We start from the raw sequence: 17,769 nt of genomic DNA on the forward strand, positions 1-17,769 counted from the left end.
GGCTCCTGTAAACTCCCCCAACATCAATACTGGCAACAATAATGCCAACAACATTGGGGTATGTAGTGGGAAGGAAAGCCCGCAATATTGGAGGCAAAGTCCAGTCCTGCCTTGGGATGGTGGAGAAGGCCTACCTTCTGTATATAAAAACAGAAGAAATTAAACACATGTCATCACTAGGGGGCTTTTGGCCATGATATGCTCAGAGTCCTGGGAAAATATAGACTACTTCTTGGAATTTGTTGAATTCTCAAGTTCTTTCAAGCTTCTGTTCTCATTTCTCTTGTTCTATTATTCCTTTCCTGAAATTTGCTCTGCCTCACTCTGCCTGGCCATCATTATACCCACAACCTTGTAGTCTAGTTACCATGGGCTCTGTTTCTATTCCATCTCATTACCCACCAAGAGACTAGAATGAATAAAATTGAATCAAGGAAGCATTTTAGTCAATTCAGGGTATAAAGAGCATAGGCTCTAGAGCCAAACTACTTGAGTTTGAATCCTGGCTCCACCACTCACTAGCTTTGGGACCTTAGAAAAGTCACTTCCCTGTTATACATCTTATATCTGGAAAATATTGGTAATAACAAAGACAATCTGCATCACAGGAATGTAGTGAAGATTCAGTAAGATAATCCATATAAAGCATTTAGCAGAGTACCTATCCCAGAGTAAACAGTGAAAAAGTGTTAGTTATTATATTTAATTGATAGACTTCATTATTTTTATTTTCTCCATTTCCCATGTAGAAAAAATGAAGGTATGCTAAGGGAAGTCACATGAATATACCAGGCTGGGTTTGGGAAGCTAGAGACTGATTGTTGTCCCAATCCTGTACAATTTATTGTGTGAACTTGGGCTCTGTAATTCCCCTCTCTGGGCTTCGGTTTCTCCACTGACATTGGGCTAGATAATTTCATAGATCCCACCTAGTTCTGATAGTCAAACACTCACAGAGCCCTCTGTACCAGGCCCTGTTCTTATGTCAACCCTGTGATGATAGGGAAACTGAATCCCAAAAAGATTAAGTAACTTGTCTAGATCAGAAAGCTAGTACATAGGAGAAGCAGGATTTGAACCTAGGCAATCTGTTTCCACAGATTCCTAACTTAACCATTATGGATCTGCGATTCAAATGTTACTACCTTTTTTTCTTGACTGAGGGCCTGACTCTAGACATTTATCTCCTCTGCTGCACTAACATAGGCCTCTTTCCAGGTCATATGCCATTTGTTACCAATGCCTTACCAAAGGAACAGATCTGTAACTACAGTGGAATTTCAGGTACTGTTGGATATTCATTTACTCTACCATTTAATAACTTATGCACCTACCGTGTGGTAATGCTTGCCAGGCATCTTCTTAAAACAATACTTTTAACCAAAGAGATGATGGTGAAATTTCAGACCAAATAACAGATCATTACTGAAAGGTTTTCCCTATGACTTTAAAATCCTCTCTCGTGTCAGCACCCAATCTGTATTCCCAGAGGTCAAAAGGGCCAACTGCAACTCTGCCCCAGCAGAGAGCCAGAAAACACTCATTGCAGCATTCCTTGTCCCCCACACCCCCACCCCTTTTGTGGCCTGCTTTGCAAAAGTCAATTAGGTCTGGAGGAGAAGTGGTAATTTCTCTTCAGGAGTTGGAAACATCAGGCCTTACTTCTCTTCTTAGTACCACTTTCCCACCACAGAAGAATCATATAGAACTTTAGATAACTGGAATCAGAGAATCAGAAATTCTTAGAAGCAGGAAAATGTAGAAGATCACAACATCAAAACTAGAAAGGGTAGTGGAAATTACAGGCTAATCCTTTTTTTCAGAGGGTAAATGACTCGTCTAGGGTCTCACAGCGAATTAGGATGAGAATAGAAATCTGTTTACTTTCTGTATAGTGACACTACATTCCTCTTCCACTATCTTCACTTATTTCTGCTAATTATTCATCTCTCAATTCCCCCAAATCTCTCCTTACCCAATTCATCATTCCCATCACCCCCACATCCTCTTAGTTTCCCTCCCTAGCTCTTCTCCTCATCCCTAGGCTCCCCATGGGCTCTGACCCACTGAGCTCTGCTGTCAGTCCAGCAGGTAGAGGGAGTCAAAGGGAGAGTGGAATGGGGAATTGCAGAAAGAAATATTAAGCCATTGTTCTTGATAGAGAGGAAGAAGGGACAGAAATGCAGAGACAGAGAAATACAGAGCCAAGGAAAGAGACAAAAAGGGGGAAGAGAAAGAAATTTAGAGAAAAAGATAGAAGTCAGAGGAGGGAAAAATAAGAGAAAGCAAGAGTGTCAGAGAATGATGAAATGAAATGAATGATCTTGAAAACTAACAAAGGAAAGTAATGAAGGGAAAAAGAGAGAAGAAAGCTGAAAATGAGGAAAGACAGAAAGAGACATGGGAGATAACAAGAAAATGCAAAAGAGACAGATTCTGAGAAACAAACAAAGGAAAAAGTCAGATCTACTCAGACCAGAGAGTCAGTGTGTACAGCTCTGAGAGACCAGCTGGCAGACCAGAGAGAGGGTGCCAGGCTGAAAGCAGCTCTTACCTGTTGCCCTGCACTGAGGACGAACGAACAACGGGTGGGTACTGTGGGTTAGGACCTGGCATTTATCCCTTCTCCTGTGACTCAGCCCCACCCACCCTGCCTTCTGCTGGGCTGGCCCTGCATTGGCCCCAAAGGTATCTCAGTCCCTTCCTTGCTAGAGATAAAACCCAAAGTAGCCCTTCCCTCTAGTGTACCCCCTCCCCCAGCTCTGGCTCTTCCCTATTTTCTTTTCTCTCTAGGACAGTAAAATTAGCTCATTTGGGCTTTGGAATTAGACCATCCACCTAGAGCTAGGGTACCTTGATCTATCTCTGAATATAGATCTCCTCAACTATAAAAGGAGGGCAATAGAACCCAGAAGTGACTATAGCACAAGTTGGGAGGGCTCTGGAGTCAGACCTAGAATACAGTGTTGTGCTTATGAGCTCTAACAGTCAGCTTCCACAGACTAGATCCCCGGTTGTGGTAACAATTCGGTAATATCATGTACATAGCACAGTGCCTGGTCCAAATAAAATAACAGCTACTGTTGACTGAGTGCTTACAATGCACCAGACCCTTCATTAAGTGCTTTACATGAATTAATTTAGCCATGTAAGGACCTTAAAAGATATGTACTATTATCCCTGTGTTACAGATGAAAAAACTAAGGCTCAGAGAGGTGAGGTAACTTGCTGATAATTACCCAACTAGAAAGTACAGAGCCCGCCTATGAACCTAGGCAATCTAGTTACAGAACCCACACTCTTCTCTTCCTCTCATAATATACAATTTAAAATGTGAAGTTCTCTGTCTTATCTTTTCTATTACCTTCTCCTCCCTTTTTCATTTTCTCTCCCTTTTGTCACTCTCTTTTTCCCCTTCTCTTATCAATCCTAAGGCAGCAGGACCATGTTATAACCAGACAATTTCATCTTTAGAGCAGATTGTCATCATTAATATTATATTTACATAAATAAGACCATTGTCTACATATTGATCTGCAATTTCCTTTTTTTCATTCAGCCATATGCCAATATACCATGGAGGTTACAAAATCTGAATGCACTATAATGTATTTAAACACTCCCTTATTGATAGAAATTTAGGTTATTCTCAAGGATTTTCCCCCCTCCATTGTGATTAATGTTGCAATAAACATCTTTTGGCATTTGTGAGAGCATTTTTTTAGAGGGTGACATCCTAAAATAAAAGAATTCCTGGGTCTAAAGGTAATAGACATTTAAAATTTTTGATACTGCCAATTTGCCCTATATATGTGTTATACACCCCTCTCCACCTAGTGGTGTATAAGAGTAAATGTGTATCTGTTTTCTCACAAACTTACCAATACCATTTGTTATTTGCAATTTTTAAAATATTTGTTAATCTTATAGGCACTAAAAATGGTATATCAGTGTTGCTTTGATTTGCTTTCCTTTCATTATTAATGAGATTGGGAGTCTTTTCATATGTTTCTTTATCATTTGTCTATTTCTCTTCTGAGTAGTCTACTTTTTGCCCATTTTGGGGGTGGGTTGGCAGTAAAATATAGTAGACTAAAAGCATGCACTCTGGAGTCAGACTCACCCAAGTCACCAAGTCACCAAAACACCTTAGCTATTTGGTTCACTTATCTCCAGATCTCTCATATGTAAAATGGGACAGTCGTAGAACCTACCCTATTGGATTATTGTGAGGATGAGATGTAGCTATTATTATTGCTGTTTATAGTTTTATTTTTGAGTTGTAGAAGAACTTTGAATAATATGGATATTAGCTCCTTTTCTGTGATATTTGCTGCTCCATCTGGATTAATTTATTAATTCAACAAATGTTTATTGAGTGCCTATAGCATGTCAGGTGTGGTGCTAGGTACTGGAGATGCAGTGGCATATAAATTCGAGAGTATGGGTATAGCATGGTGTATTTAACCATTTTTAAAATTAAAGATTAATTCCAGTTCTTCTAGAAGGTATTTCAAATGCAGCTGCAATAACCTTGACCTTCAACTCTTTAGCTGGCTAACCATTTGTCACTTTGAAAATTGAGTTCAATCCAGTCTGTCACTGATGGACATTTGGGTTGGTTCCAAGTCTTTGCTATTGTGAATAGTGCCGCAACAAACATACGTGTGCATGTGTCTTTATAGCAGCATGATTTATAATCCTTTGGGTATATACCCAGTAATGGGATGGCTGGGTCATATGGTACATCTAGTTCTAGATCCTTGAAGAATCGCCATACTGTTTTCCATAATGGTTGAACTAGTTTACAATCCCACCAACAATGTAAAAGTGTCCCTATTTCTCCACATCCTCTCCAGCACCTGTTGTTTCCTGACTTTGTGCAGCACAGCAACATGGCACAAGTATACATATGTAACAAATCTGCACGTTATGCACATGTACCCTAGAACTTAAAGTATAATAATAATAAAAAAAAAGTAAAAAAAAAAAGAAAAAAAAGAAAAAAAGAAAATTGAGCTCAAATGCCATCACTTCTGGGAGGCCTTTTTAAACCCCCACACTGGATCTTGTTCCCTCTTCTGGGCTCCCACATCTTCTCTCTCAGAATTTATCACACTGTACTACTGGCACCTTGTCTTATGTCTTCCTCCCACATCAGACCTTGAGCAACTTGCTGATAGGAATCTGAAACCATTGACTAGAGGGGCTGTCAGAAGTGCCTGTTGCATTCAGATGTATTTCCTCTGTTCTTTCTACTCTGTTCTACCTGTACCCAGAAAAGGAACTAGAAGAATAAAATCTACTGAGGTTAACAAACCTCTGAGGTGACGTAGAGAAGAACTCGAAGTGCCCTAATGGAGGAAAGTGGCTGGGACTTCCCAGGTCATTCGGAAGGATACTTAGGTGGTGCCTCTACTATTCCTGCTCCAGCTGAGCCTGTGAGTGTGGGTGGCTGTGGTTGTGCCTGATATCTCCTCTCCTTTAGAGGAAAATGTCTCATTTTCTCTTTGGGTGGTGGTTGTATGATTCTTATCTTTTTATGAGGCAATGTAGTCTGGAGGGGGAAGTAAGCTCCAGCCCCATGTGCTCACATAGCGTGTCCTCAGGAAACACTTCCCTGGCCCTTCTCTACATAATCCCCTCTCTCTCTCTGCATTGATTTGTTCTGTGTCTTTGTTGACTTCCTACCTGTGTGGGAATTCCTCTGGAATCAGAGTCTAGGTCTGATTCATATCTGCAACCCCAGTGTCAACCTGACAATAATTAGATATTCAGACAATGTTTGATTGAATAGACTTCAGTGACTTAGGAGTTTCAACTTTTTACTTTGCAGTTGCACTGCAGTAAACATCATGGTACTTAAAGTTTTCTCTGGATTTTAGATTATTTTCTTAGCATAGATTTTCCAAAAGCTTATTTATAAACCATAAAATTCACCCATTTTAAATGTGTAATTCAGTGATTATTAGTATATTTACAGAATTGTGCAACCATCACCACAAATATTAGTATTGATTTTTAGAAATGGAATTATTTGACCAAATGATATGGATCTTTTAAAGATTTTGTCTTACGTTTTATCCAATATCTCTGTAAAAGGTTGTCCCGGTTAATGATAGGCTCAGCCACTTGTGATGAGTGGGAATTAAGGAAGACATACAGGCTTTGTTGGGTTACTTCCTGAAGGGTTTGTCTCACTATCAGCATCTCTCTCCTTCATTAGCTATACCCCTTACCCAGATTCTGGAATGAAACTCAGAGAGTAGCATGATAGCTATGTCCCAGACATGCTGTGGTTTCTTCTTCATGTAAGATGGGTCTATAGTTTCTATTTTAATTTAAATAACACATCTGTTCTTGTAATTTTGGGTAATACCAGCCAATATAATTATTTGCCCTAACACCATTTGGTGATGGTAGCTGGGTTGTTCTTAGACAGCTTTTCCAACGGTTTCCATGATAATTTGTCTACATGTTTTTTTAAAAAAACTTCTTCCCGTATCAATTTTAGTAATCAATATTTTTCAAAATATCATAGAGTAATACAGAGAATTCTTTTATAATTTTTGATTAGGTATAAAATTCCAAAATCCAGTTTTTTACCCCTCAGAGTGTTATAAATATTATTTCATTGTTTAATAGCACTTATAATTACAGCTAAAATGTTCAATGTCAGGCTCATATTCTTCCTTTTGTAAGTAATCTATATGCTTAGTGGGAGTAGCTTCCTATTAGGAGAATTAAAAAATGTCCTGGTATATTAGTCAGGGTTCTCTAGAGGGACAGAACCAGTAGGAGACACACACACACACATATATGTGAGTTTATATATAACTCTCATATATGTGTATGTATATATGTGTGTGTGTGTGTGTGTGTATGTATATATATATATATATATATATATATATATATATGGGAGTTATTAAATAGTATTAATTCACATGATCACAAGGTCCTATGATAGGCTGTCTGCAAGCCGAGGAGCAAGGAAGCCAGTCTGAGTCTCAAAGCTGAAGAACTTGGAGTTCAATGTTCAAGGGCAGGAAGCATGCAGAATGGGAGAAGGATATAGGCTGGGAGGCTAAGCCAGTCTAGCCTTTTCATGTTTTTCTGCCTGCTTTATATTTGCTGGCACCAATTAGATGATGCCCACCCAGATTAAGGGTGAGTTTGCCTTCCGCAGCCCACTGACTCAAATGTTAATCTCCTTTGGGCAACACCCTCACAGACACACCCAGGATCAATACTTTGTATCCTTCAATCCGATCAAGTTGACACTCAATATTAACCATCACACCTGGCATATATCTTAATATAGCTAGTAACTATTTATAGTTTTTGTTTTTTGGTAAAGAAGAATGTGTTTTTGTTCTCAATCCCCTATTCAGCAGGCAGAGACAGCAATATGAGCAAAAGGAAAAAAGTTTAAAAGTCCCTAATGTGTTTCAGGAAATACTACAGAGAACAGATGATATTTTAAATGGGTTACGAAGCATGAGTTTACTGGGTAAAGCAGAGGGAGAGGGGCAATCCAGGCAGAGGGTACAATATCAACAAAATCAGGGAGGTCTTAAGATGTTTACTGCATTTCAGGAACAGTGAGTTTTCTAGATGTTGAGGGAGAAGGAAGAGTCTGGAATTACTTGCTCAGTCACTATATGGAAGAAGAGATCTCATCCTGGTACTTGGTTCTTCTAAGTGTTACCTCAAGAATGAACAGGGATTAAGAACATCATCCCTAGAGCCAGATTAACTGGATTCTGCCATTTATTGACTGTGTGAACTTTGGGAGGTTACTTCACCTGTCTGAATTTCAGTCTCCTTCTCTGTAATATGAGGATATTGATAATATCTAATTCATAGTGTTTTTATGACGTGTAAAAGAGTGAATCTCTGCAAAACTTGTAATGCCTGACACATAGGAAGAAGCTAGCAAATATTTTGTTCATTTAATTTCAATTCTGTTTATGAATTCCTTTTCTGTGTCTCCAAGGCCATTATTACAGTTCAGGCTTCATCATCTGCCTCCTCCCCACTGGATGTCGGCATGATCTTTCTATCCCAGAAATATGGCCATGTCACTCTGCTGTTTATACTCTTTCAATAGCTCCTCAGCATTGCCAGGAAAAACAACAAAGTCTTTTACAGGATCTATAAAGTTGGTCATGAACTGTCTTCTGCTTATGTCTTGTGTCTTACCTGTTGACACTTTTCTGTAAGCTTCTTTTAGTCCACCTATGCTTACTTTCTTCCTGGTCTTTACATTCTTTTCTCTGGCTAGAATTATCTTCTCCAATCCCTCTCTTTTTTCCCTGATATAATCCACAGGTTCACACAATCCATCTTTGTTGTTGTTGTTTTGGTCTAGCTTAACTCCTGCTTGTCCTTTAAGACTCAATTCAGGACCAGGCGTGGTGGCTCATGCTTGTAATCCCAGCACTTTGAGAGGCTGAGGCGAGCAGATCACCTGAGGTAAGGAGTTCGAGACCAGCCTGGCCAACATGGTGAAACTCCGTCTCTACTAAAAATATAAAATTTAGCTGGCCATGGTGGCAGGTGCCTGTAATCCCAGCTGCTTTGGAGGCTGAGGCAGGAGAATTGCTTGAACCTGGGAAGCGGAGGTTGCAGCGAGCCAAGATCATGCCACTGCACTCCAGCCCAGGCGACAGTGCAATACACCATCTCAAAAAAAAAAAAAAAAAAAAAAAAAAAAAAAAAAAAAAAAAAGATTCAATTCAGGTATCACCTATTCCAGAAATCTTCCTTAACTTGCTCTGTTGTGATAGTGGTAGATGTTTCTCCTCCATACCTCTATGATTCCCTGTTTATGTGCCTGTTTCTCCTACAAGACCTTGAGCCCTTCAAGGACAGACTTCTTATGTTATTTGACTTTCTTTGTATCCCCAGTAACCTAAAATAGACTGTGAAACATAGCAGGCATTCAACAAATACTTGTTGAAGGAATGTATATTGAAAGGAACATGTAGTGTTTTTCTGTTTCTTGTTTTCAAACAGTGGGGGTACTAGTTAGCTAGCTGTGGCTTAGCATAATTTACAAGGTTTTCTGGAGGTGACACTGCTTAGATGTCTCAGACTTGGGCCTCTATCTTCAGCCTCCATACATGTGTTCCTGTATCTGAGGATTTCCATCCCCTTATGTTCCTGGGAACCTATTTCTGAGTTCTCAGAAGGTCCTGTCTAAATTTTTCCTGCAAATTTTCCTAATGAGTTTTAAGAGGGCTCAGCATGCCAAAGTCAATTACTACATATACCTATTTATTTTTTCAGATGATAAGACTGACATCAAGAATTCTATTCCAAAGCAAGACATGTTAGTCATAGAAGAATTTCTAGAGATGTTACAAGCAGAGTCATTCCCTAGGCCTCCAACTCTGGAACAACTTCTGAGTATTAAGGCAAGTTAGAGTGCTAGGTGGGACATAGCATGATATGTGTTTCCTTCCAAGAAAACTGTTTTAGTTCTGTCACTGAACAGCCAGTTCTTCCTGGGGGAGAGTTCCTGAAATAATATCCACGAGAAGAGCTTAAGCCTTATGACCCAAAGGAGAGCAGCTATAGGCCAGAGAGTGTGGAGTAGAAATTTACAAAATTTTATCATTATACTGAACTCTGAATTTTTTAGGTAGTCAGATAATTAGTCTTAAGGAAATACATTAAAAGTATAACTAGTGTTTAAAAGATTTTAGATAAAATTCAATTCTTATTCTCCACCAGGGAATTCACAGTAGGGAAAAGTCCTATAAATGCAGTGAATATGCAAGGATAATCATCAGGAGCTCTAAACATAAAAGAAGCAATAGTAGAGACAAGTCCTAGGGATATAGTGTCTATGGGAAAAACCTTTACCTGGAGCTCAAACTGTGTAAACTTCAAGATTATTCGCAGTAGAGAGAAGCCCTTTGAGTGTCATCTATGCATCAAGACCTTAATTTAGGCCTCAGGCCTGATTATGCATCAGCAATCTATAGCAGAGAAAATGTTTATGAATGTCATGCATTTGGCAAGCCTTAACCAGAAGGACAACCTTATTAATCACCAGAAAATTCATGACAGAAGTCATTGTAGTAGATACTATGAGTATTGATTCCTCCCAGTTCAAGCCTCGTGTCTTGCCGGACTAATCTCTTCACTGGTCTGTTTACCTCCAATTCTTATTCCTTGTTACACCAGAATTTTCTTTTTTAAAATTATTTTAATAGGTTTTTGGGGAATACGTGATGTTTTACTACATGGATAAGTTCCTAGGTGGTGATTTCTGAGATTATGGTGCATGCATCACCAAAGCAGTACCCAATGTGTAGTCTTTTATCCCTCATCCCATCCACTCTTCCCCCCAAGTCCCCAAAGTCCATTGTATCATTCTTATGCCTTTGCATCCTCACAGCTTAGCTCTCACAATTACAAGTGAGAATATACAATATTTGGTTTTCCATTCCTGAGTTACTTCACTTAGAATAATGGTTGCTGTGAATGCCATTATCTCACTCCTTTTTATGGCTGAGTAGTATTCCATGGTGTGTATATACCACATTTTCTTTTTTTTAAAATTTTTTTTTATTATTATACTTTAAGTTCTGGGGTACAGGTGCACAACGTGCAGGTTTGTTACATATGTATACTTGTGCCATGTTGGTGTGCTGCACCCATCAACTTGTCATTTACATAGTAACAACTCCCAATGCCATCCCTCCCACTCCCCCCTCCCCATAATAGGCCCTGGTGTGTGATGTTCCCCTTCCCAAGTCGAAGTGATCTCATTGTTCAGTTCCCACCAATGAGTGAGAACATGCGGTGTTTGGTTTTCTGTTCTTGCGATAGTTTGCTGAGAATGATGGTTTCCAGCTGCATCCATGTCCCTACAAAGGACACAAACTCATCCTTTTTTATGGCTGCATAGTATTCCATGGTGTATATGTGCCACATTTTCTTAATCCAGTCTGTCACTGATGGACATTTGGGTTGATTCTAAGTCTTTGCTATTGTGAATAGTGCCACAATGAACATACATGTGCATGTGTCTTTATAGCAGCATGATTTATAATCCTTTAGGTATATACCCAGTAATGGGATGGCTGGGTCATATGGTACATCTAGTTCTAGATCCTTGAAGAATCGCCATACTGTTTTCCATAATGGTTGAACTAGTTTACAATCCCACCAACAGTGTAAAAGTGTTCCTATTTCTCCATATCCTCTCCAGCTCCTGTTGTTTCCTGATTTTTTAATGATTGCCATTCTAACTGGTGTGAGATGGTATCTCATTGTGGTTTTGATTTGCATTTCTCTGATGGCAAGTGATGATGAGCATTTTTTCATTTGTCTGTTGGCTGTATGCATGTCTTCTTTTGAGAAATGTCTGTTCATATCCTTTGCCCACTTTTTGATGGGGTTGTTTGTTTTTTTCTTGTAAATTTGTTTGAGTTCTTTGTAGGTTCTGGATATTAGCCCTTTGTCAGATGAGTAGATTGCAAAACTTTTCTCCCATTCTGTAGGTTGCCTGTTCACTCTGATGGTAGTTTCTTTTGCTGTGCAGAAGCTCTTTAGTTGAATTAGATCCCATTTGTCAATTTTGGCTTTTGTTGCTGTTGCTTTTGGTGTTTTAGACATGAAGTCCTTGCCCATGCCTATGTCCTGAATGGTATTACCTAGGTTTTCTTCTAGGGTTTTTATGGTATTAGGTCTAACATTTAAGTCTCTAATCCATCTTGAATTAATTTTCGTATAAGGAGTAAGGAAAGGATCCAGTTTCAGCTTTCTACTTATGGCTAGCCAATTTTCCCAGCACCATTTATTAAATAGGGAATCCTTTCTCCATTTCTTGTTTTTGTCAGGTTTGTCAAAGACCAGATGGCTGTAGATGTGTGGTATTATTTCTGAGGGCTCTGTTTTGTTCCATTGCTCTATATCTCTGTTTTGGTACCAGTACCATGCTGTTTTGGTTACTGTAGCCTTGTAGTATAGTTTGAAGTCAGGTAGCATGATGCCTCCAGCTTTGTTCTTTTGACTTAGGATTGTCTTGGCAATGCGGGCTCTTTTTTGGTTCCATATGAACTTTAAAGCAGTTTTTTCCAATTCTGTAAAGAAATTTTTCCATTGGTAGCTTGATGGGGATGGCATTGAATCTATAAATTACCTTGGGCAGTATGGCCATTTTCACAATATTGATTCTTCCTATCCATGAGCATGGTATGTTCTTCCATTTGTTTGTGTCCTCTTTTATTTCACTGAGCAGTGGTTTGTAGTTCTCCTTGAAGAGGTCCTTGACATCCCTTGTAAGTTGGATTCCTAGGTATTTTCTCCTCTTTGAAGCAATTGTGAATGGAAGTTCATTCATGATTTGGCTCTCTGTTTGTCTGTTACTGGTGTATAAGAATGCTTGTGACTTTTGCACATTGATTTTGTATCCTGAGACTTTGCTGAAGTTGCTTATCAGCTTAAGGAGATTTTGGGCTGAGACAATGGGGTTTTCTAAATATACAATCATGTCATCTGCAAAGAGGGACAATTTGACTTCTTCTTTTCCTAACTGAATACCCTTGATTTCTTTCTCTTGCCTGATTGCCCTAGCCAGAACTTCCAACACTATGTTGAATAGGAGTGGTGAAAGAGGGCATCCCTGTCTTGTGCCAGTTTTCAAAGGGAATGCTTCCAGTTTTTGCCCATTCAGGATGATATTGGCTGTGGGTTTGTCATAAATAGCTCTTATTATTTTGAGATACGTTCCATCAATACCGAATTTATAAAGCGTTTTTAGCATAAAGGGCTGTTGAATTTTGTCGAAGGCCTTTTCTGCATCTATTGAGATAATCATGTGGTTTTTGTCTTTGGTTCTGTTTATATGCTGGATTATGTTTCTTGATTTGCGTATGTTGAACCAGCCTTGCATCCTAGGGATGAAGCCCAGTTGATCATGGTGGATAAGGTTTTTGATGTGCTGCTGGATCCGGTTTGCCAGTATTTTATTGAGGATTTTCACATCGATGTTCATCAGGGATATTGGTCTAAAATTCTCTTTTTTTGTTGTGTCTCTGCCAGGCTTTGGTATCAGGATTATGTTGGCCTCATAAAATGAGTTAGGGAAGATTCCCTCTTTTTCTATTGATTGGAATAGTTTCAGAAGGAATGGTACCAGCTCCTCCTTGTACCTCTGGTAGAATTCAGCTGTGAATCCATCTGGTCCTGGACTTTTTTTGTTTGGTAGGCTATTAATTATTGCCTCAATTTCAGAGCCTGCTATTGGTCTATTCAGGGATTCAGCTTCTTCCTGGTTTAGTCTTGGGAGAGTGTAAGTGTCCAGGAAATTATCCATTTCTTCTAGATTTTCTAGTTTATTTGCGTAGAGCTGTTTATAGTATTCTCTGATGGTAGTTTGTATTTCTGTGGGGTCGGTGGTGATATCCCCTTTATCATTTTTTATTGCGTCCATTTGAGTCTTCTCTCTTTCTTCTTTATTAGTCTTGCTAGTGGTCTATCAATTTTGTTGATCTTTTCAAAAAACCAACTCCTGGATTCATTGATTTTTTGGAGGGTTTTTGTGTCTCTATCTCCTTCAGTTCTGCTCTGATCTTAGTTATTTCTTGCCTTCTGCTAGCTTTTGAATGTGTTTGCTCTTGCTTCTCTAGTTCTTTTAATTGTGATGTTAGAGTGTCAATTTTAGATCTTTGCAGCTTTCTCTTATGGGCATTTAGTGCTATAAATTTCCCTCTTCACACTGCTTTAAATGTGTCCCAGAGATTCTGGTATGTTGTATCTTTGTTCTCATTGGTTTCAAAGAACATCATTATTTCTGCCTTCATTTCGTTATGTACTCAGTAGTCATTCAGGAGCACGTTATTCAGTTGCCATGTAGTTGAGCGGTTTTGATTGAGTTTCTTAGTCTTGAGTTCTAGTTTGATTGCACTGTGGTCTGAGAGACAGTTTGTTATAATTTCTGTTTTTGTACATTTGCTGAGGAGTGCTTTATTTCCAATTATGTGGCCAATTTTGGAATAAGTGTGATGTGGTGCTGAGAAGAATGTATATTCTGTTGATTTGGGGTGGAGAGTTCTGTAGATGTCTACTAGGTCTGCTTGGTGCAGAGATGAGTTCAATTCCTGGATATCCTTGTTAACTTTCTGTCTCGTTGATCTGTCTAATGTTGACAGTAGGGTGTTGAAGTCTCCCATTATTATTGTATGGGAGTGTAAGTCTCTTTGTAAGTCTCTAAGGTCTTGCTTTATGAATCTCGGTGCTCCTGTATTGGGTGCATATATATTTACGATAGTTAGCTCTTCCTGTTGAATTGATCCCTTTACCATTATGTAATGGCCTTCTTTGTCTCTTGTGATGGTTTAAAGTCTGTTTCATCAGAGACTAGGATTGCAACCCCTGCTTTTTTTTGTTCTCCATTTGCTTGGTAGATCTTCCTCTATCCCTTTATTTTGAGCCTATGTATGTCTCTGCATGTGAGATGGGTCTCCTGAATACAGCAAACTGATGGGTCTTGACTCTTTATCCAGTTTGCCAGTCTGTGTCTTTTAATTGGAGCATTTAGTCCATTTACATTTAAAGTTAATATTGTTATGTGTGAACTTGATCCTGCCATTACGATATTAACTGGTTATTTTGCTCGTTAGTTGATTCAGTTTCTTCCTAGCCTCGATGGTCTTTACATTTTGGCATGTTTCTGCAATGGCTGGTACTGGCTGCTCCTTTCCATGTTTAGTGCTTCCTTCAGGGTCTCTTGTAAGGCAGGCCTGGTGGTGACAAAATCTCTAAGCATTTGCTTATCTGTAAAGGATTTTATTTCTCCTTCACTTATGAAACTTAGTTTGGCTAGATATGAAATTCTGGGTTGAAAATTCTTTTCTTTAAGAATGTTGAATATTGGTCCCCACTCATCTGGCTTGTAGAGTTTCTGCCGAGAGATCTGCTGTTAGTCTGATGGGCTTCCTTTTGTGGGTAACCCGACCTTTCTCTCTGGCTGCCCTTAAGAATTTTTCCTTCATTTCAACTTTGGTGAATCTGGCAATTATGTGACTTGGAGTTGCTCTTCTTGAAGAGTACCTTTGTGGCGTTCTCTGTATTTCCTGAATTTGAATGTTGGCCTGCCCTACTAGGTTGTGGAAGTTCTCCTGGATGATATCCTGAAGAGTGTTTTCCAACTTGGTTCCATTTTCCCCCTCACTTTCGGGCACCCCAATCAGACATAGATTTGCTCTTTTTACATAATCCCATATTTCTTGCAGGCTTTGTTCATTTCTTTTTCTTCTTTTTTCTTTAGGTTTCTCTTCTCACTTCATTTCATTCATTTGATCCTCAATCGCTGATACTCTTTCTTCCAGTTGATCGAGTTGGTTACTGAAGCTTGTGCATTTGTCATGTCTTTTTCGTGTCATGGTTTTCATCTCTGTCAGTTCGTTTATGGCCTCCTCTGCATTAATTATTATAGTTATCAATTCTTCCACTCTTTTTTCAAGATTTTTAGTTTCTTTGAGCTGGGTATGCAATTCCTCCTTTAGCTCTGAGAAGTTTGATGGACTGAAGCCTTCTTCTCTCATCTCGTCAGTCATTCTCTGTCAAGCTTTGATCCGTTGCTGGCGATGAGCTGCGTTCCTTTGCAGGAGGAGATGCACTCTTATTTTTTGAATTTCCAGCTTTTCTGCCCTGCGGTTTCCCCATCTATGTGGTTTTATCTGCCTCTGGTCTTTGATGATGGTGACATACTAATGGGGTTTTGGTGTGGGAATCCTTCCTTTTTGTTAGTTTTCCTTCTTACCGTCAGGACCCTCAGCTGTAGGTCTGTTGGAGATTACTTGAGGTCCACTCCAGACCCTGTTTGCCTGGGTATCAGCAGCAGAGGCTGCAGAAGATAGAATATTGCTGAACAGCGAGTGTACCTGTCTGATTCTTGCTTTGGAAGCTTCCTCTCAGGGGTGTACTCCACTGTGTGAGGTGTGGGGTGTCGGTCTGTCCCTAGTGGGGGATGTCTCCCAGTTAGGCTACTCAGGGGTCAGGGACCCACTTGAGCAGGCAGTCTGTCTGTTCTCAGATCTCAACCTCTGTGTTGGGAGATCCACTGCTATCTTCAAAGCTGTCAGACAGAGTCATTTGCGTCTGCAGAGGTTTCTGCTGCTTTTTCGTTGTTGTTGTTGTTGTTGTTGTTTAGCTGTGCCCTGTCCCCAGAGGTGGAGTCTACAGAGACAGACAGGCCTCCTTGAGCTGCAGTGAGCTCCACCCAGTTCGAGCTTCCCTGTGGCTTTGTTTACCTACTTAAGCCTCAGCAATGGTGGGCACCCCTCCCCCAGCCTCGCGGCTGCCTTGCAGTTAGATCGCAGACTGCTGTGCTAGCAATGAGGGAGGCTCTGTGAGTGTGGGACCCTCCTGGCCAGGTGTGGGATGTAATCTCCTGGTGTGCCCGTTTGCTAAGACCCTTGGTAAAGTGCAGTATTGGGGTGGGAGTTACCCGATTTTCCAGGAGTTGTGTGTCTCAGTTCCCCTGGCTAGGAAAAGGGATTCCCTTCCCCCTTGCGCTTCCCAGGTGAGTCAATGCCTCGCCCTGCTTCAGCTCTCGCTGGTCGGGCTGCAGCAGCTGACCAGCATGGATTGTTCGGCACTCCCTAGTGAGATGAACCCAGTACCTCAGTTGATAATGCAGAAATCACCTGTCTTCTGTGTTGCTCGGGCTGGGAGCTGGAGAGGAGCTGTTCCTATTCGGCCATCTTGCTCCGTGCCCCCATTACAGTGTTTTAAATAAACTTCCACAAATTAGTTGATACTTCTCCCTCTGGGGGGTGGCATTTAATTTCCCTCCCCTTGAGTGTGGGCTGGACATAATGATTCACTTCCAAAGAATACAGTATGGAAAAGAAACATAGTAACCTGGCAGACTACAACTAATCTAAGAGTTCAAGGTCAATATCATCAGCAATAAATCATGTTGATATCATCTTCCCTCTGATGTGATGTGATGAGAAAGACACCTCACCTCTATGGTATTCTCCTTAAAACCCACAGCCCCAGTCTAAACCTGAGAAAATATCAGAAAATCTCAAATTGAGGGTCATCTCACAAAACACTTGACCAAAATTGTCAAAGTTATGAAAAATAAGGAAAGACTGAAAAGCTGTCACAGATTGGATGATTCTAAGGAAATAAGACAAATAATCCCAATGTGGTATTCTGGATTGGATCCTGGAACATAAATAGGACGTTAGTGAAAAAACTGAAGAAGCCTGAATAAATTATGTAGTTTAGTTAATAGTATTTTACCCATGTTAATTTGTTAGTTTTGACAAATACACCATGCTTATGTAAAGTGATAACATTGGTGGAAGGTGAATGAAAGGTATACAAGAATTCTACAGTTGTTCTGTAAATCTAAAATTATTTCAAAATAAAAAGCTAAAAAATAAAAAAGCTTACTGCCAGGACAGACTTAGGTAGCGGCCATTCACTTCCTGAATGCTTTCCCTTCCTATTTAGTCACTTCAGGTGGATAAAACTCTTATTTCTCCTATCACCTAATCTTGGTTTTAGAAAAGGATCTTATGACAGCTGGTCACATTTCCTCAAGCTCTTCTGTAATCTTTCAGGTAATTTTAAGTAGTACAGTATCTTACTCAAGTTGTATATGGTAGAATATAGAAGAGAGATTTCTATTTCTGGTGATATTTTGGGCTCTATTTATAAAGAGTCCTTCCAAATACAAAACACCTAAAAATACTGAATTTAAAACAAATGAAGCATGGCTGAGCTGGTGTG

General features: G+C 39.7%; 1 protein-coding gene across 1 annotated transcript in view; it reads right to left on the reverse strand.

The window, feature by feature from the left end:
- The window catches only part of ALAS2 (5'-aminolevulinate synthase 2), a 425,802-nt gene that overhangs the window by 19,986 nt on the left and 388,047 nt on the right, over window positions 1–17,769 (reverse strand). Inside the window, exon 2 of the mRNA XM_050776918.1 lies at window positions 2,555–2,590. The gene's annotated coding sequence lies outside the window, so the exon portion shown is untranslated. The remainder of the gene's footprint in view (window positions 1–2,554; window positions 2,591–17,769) is intronic.

Source organism: Macaca thibetana, chromosome X (assembly GCF_024542745.1).
Source record: "Macaca thibetana thibetana isolate TM-01 chromosome X, ASM2454274v1, whole genome shotgun sequence".
Taxonomy (NCBI): domain Eukaryota; kingdom Metazoa; phylum Chordata; class Mammalia; order Primates; family Cercopithecidae; genus Macaca; species Macaca thibetana.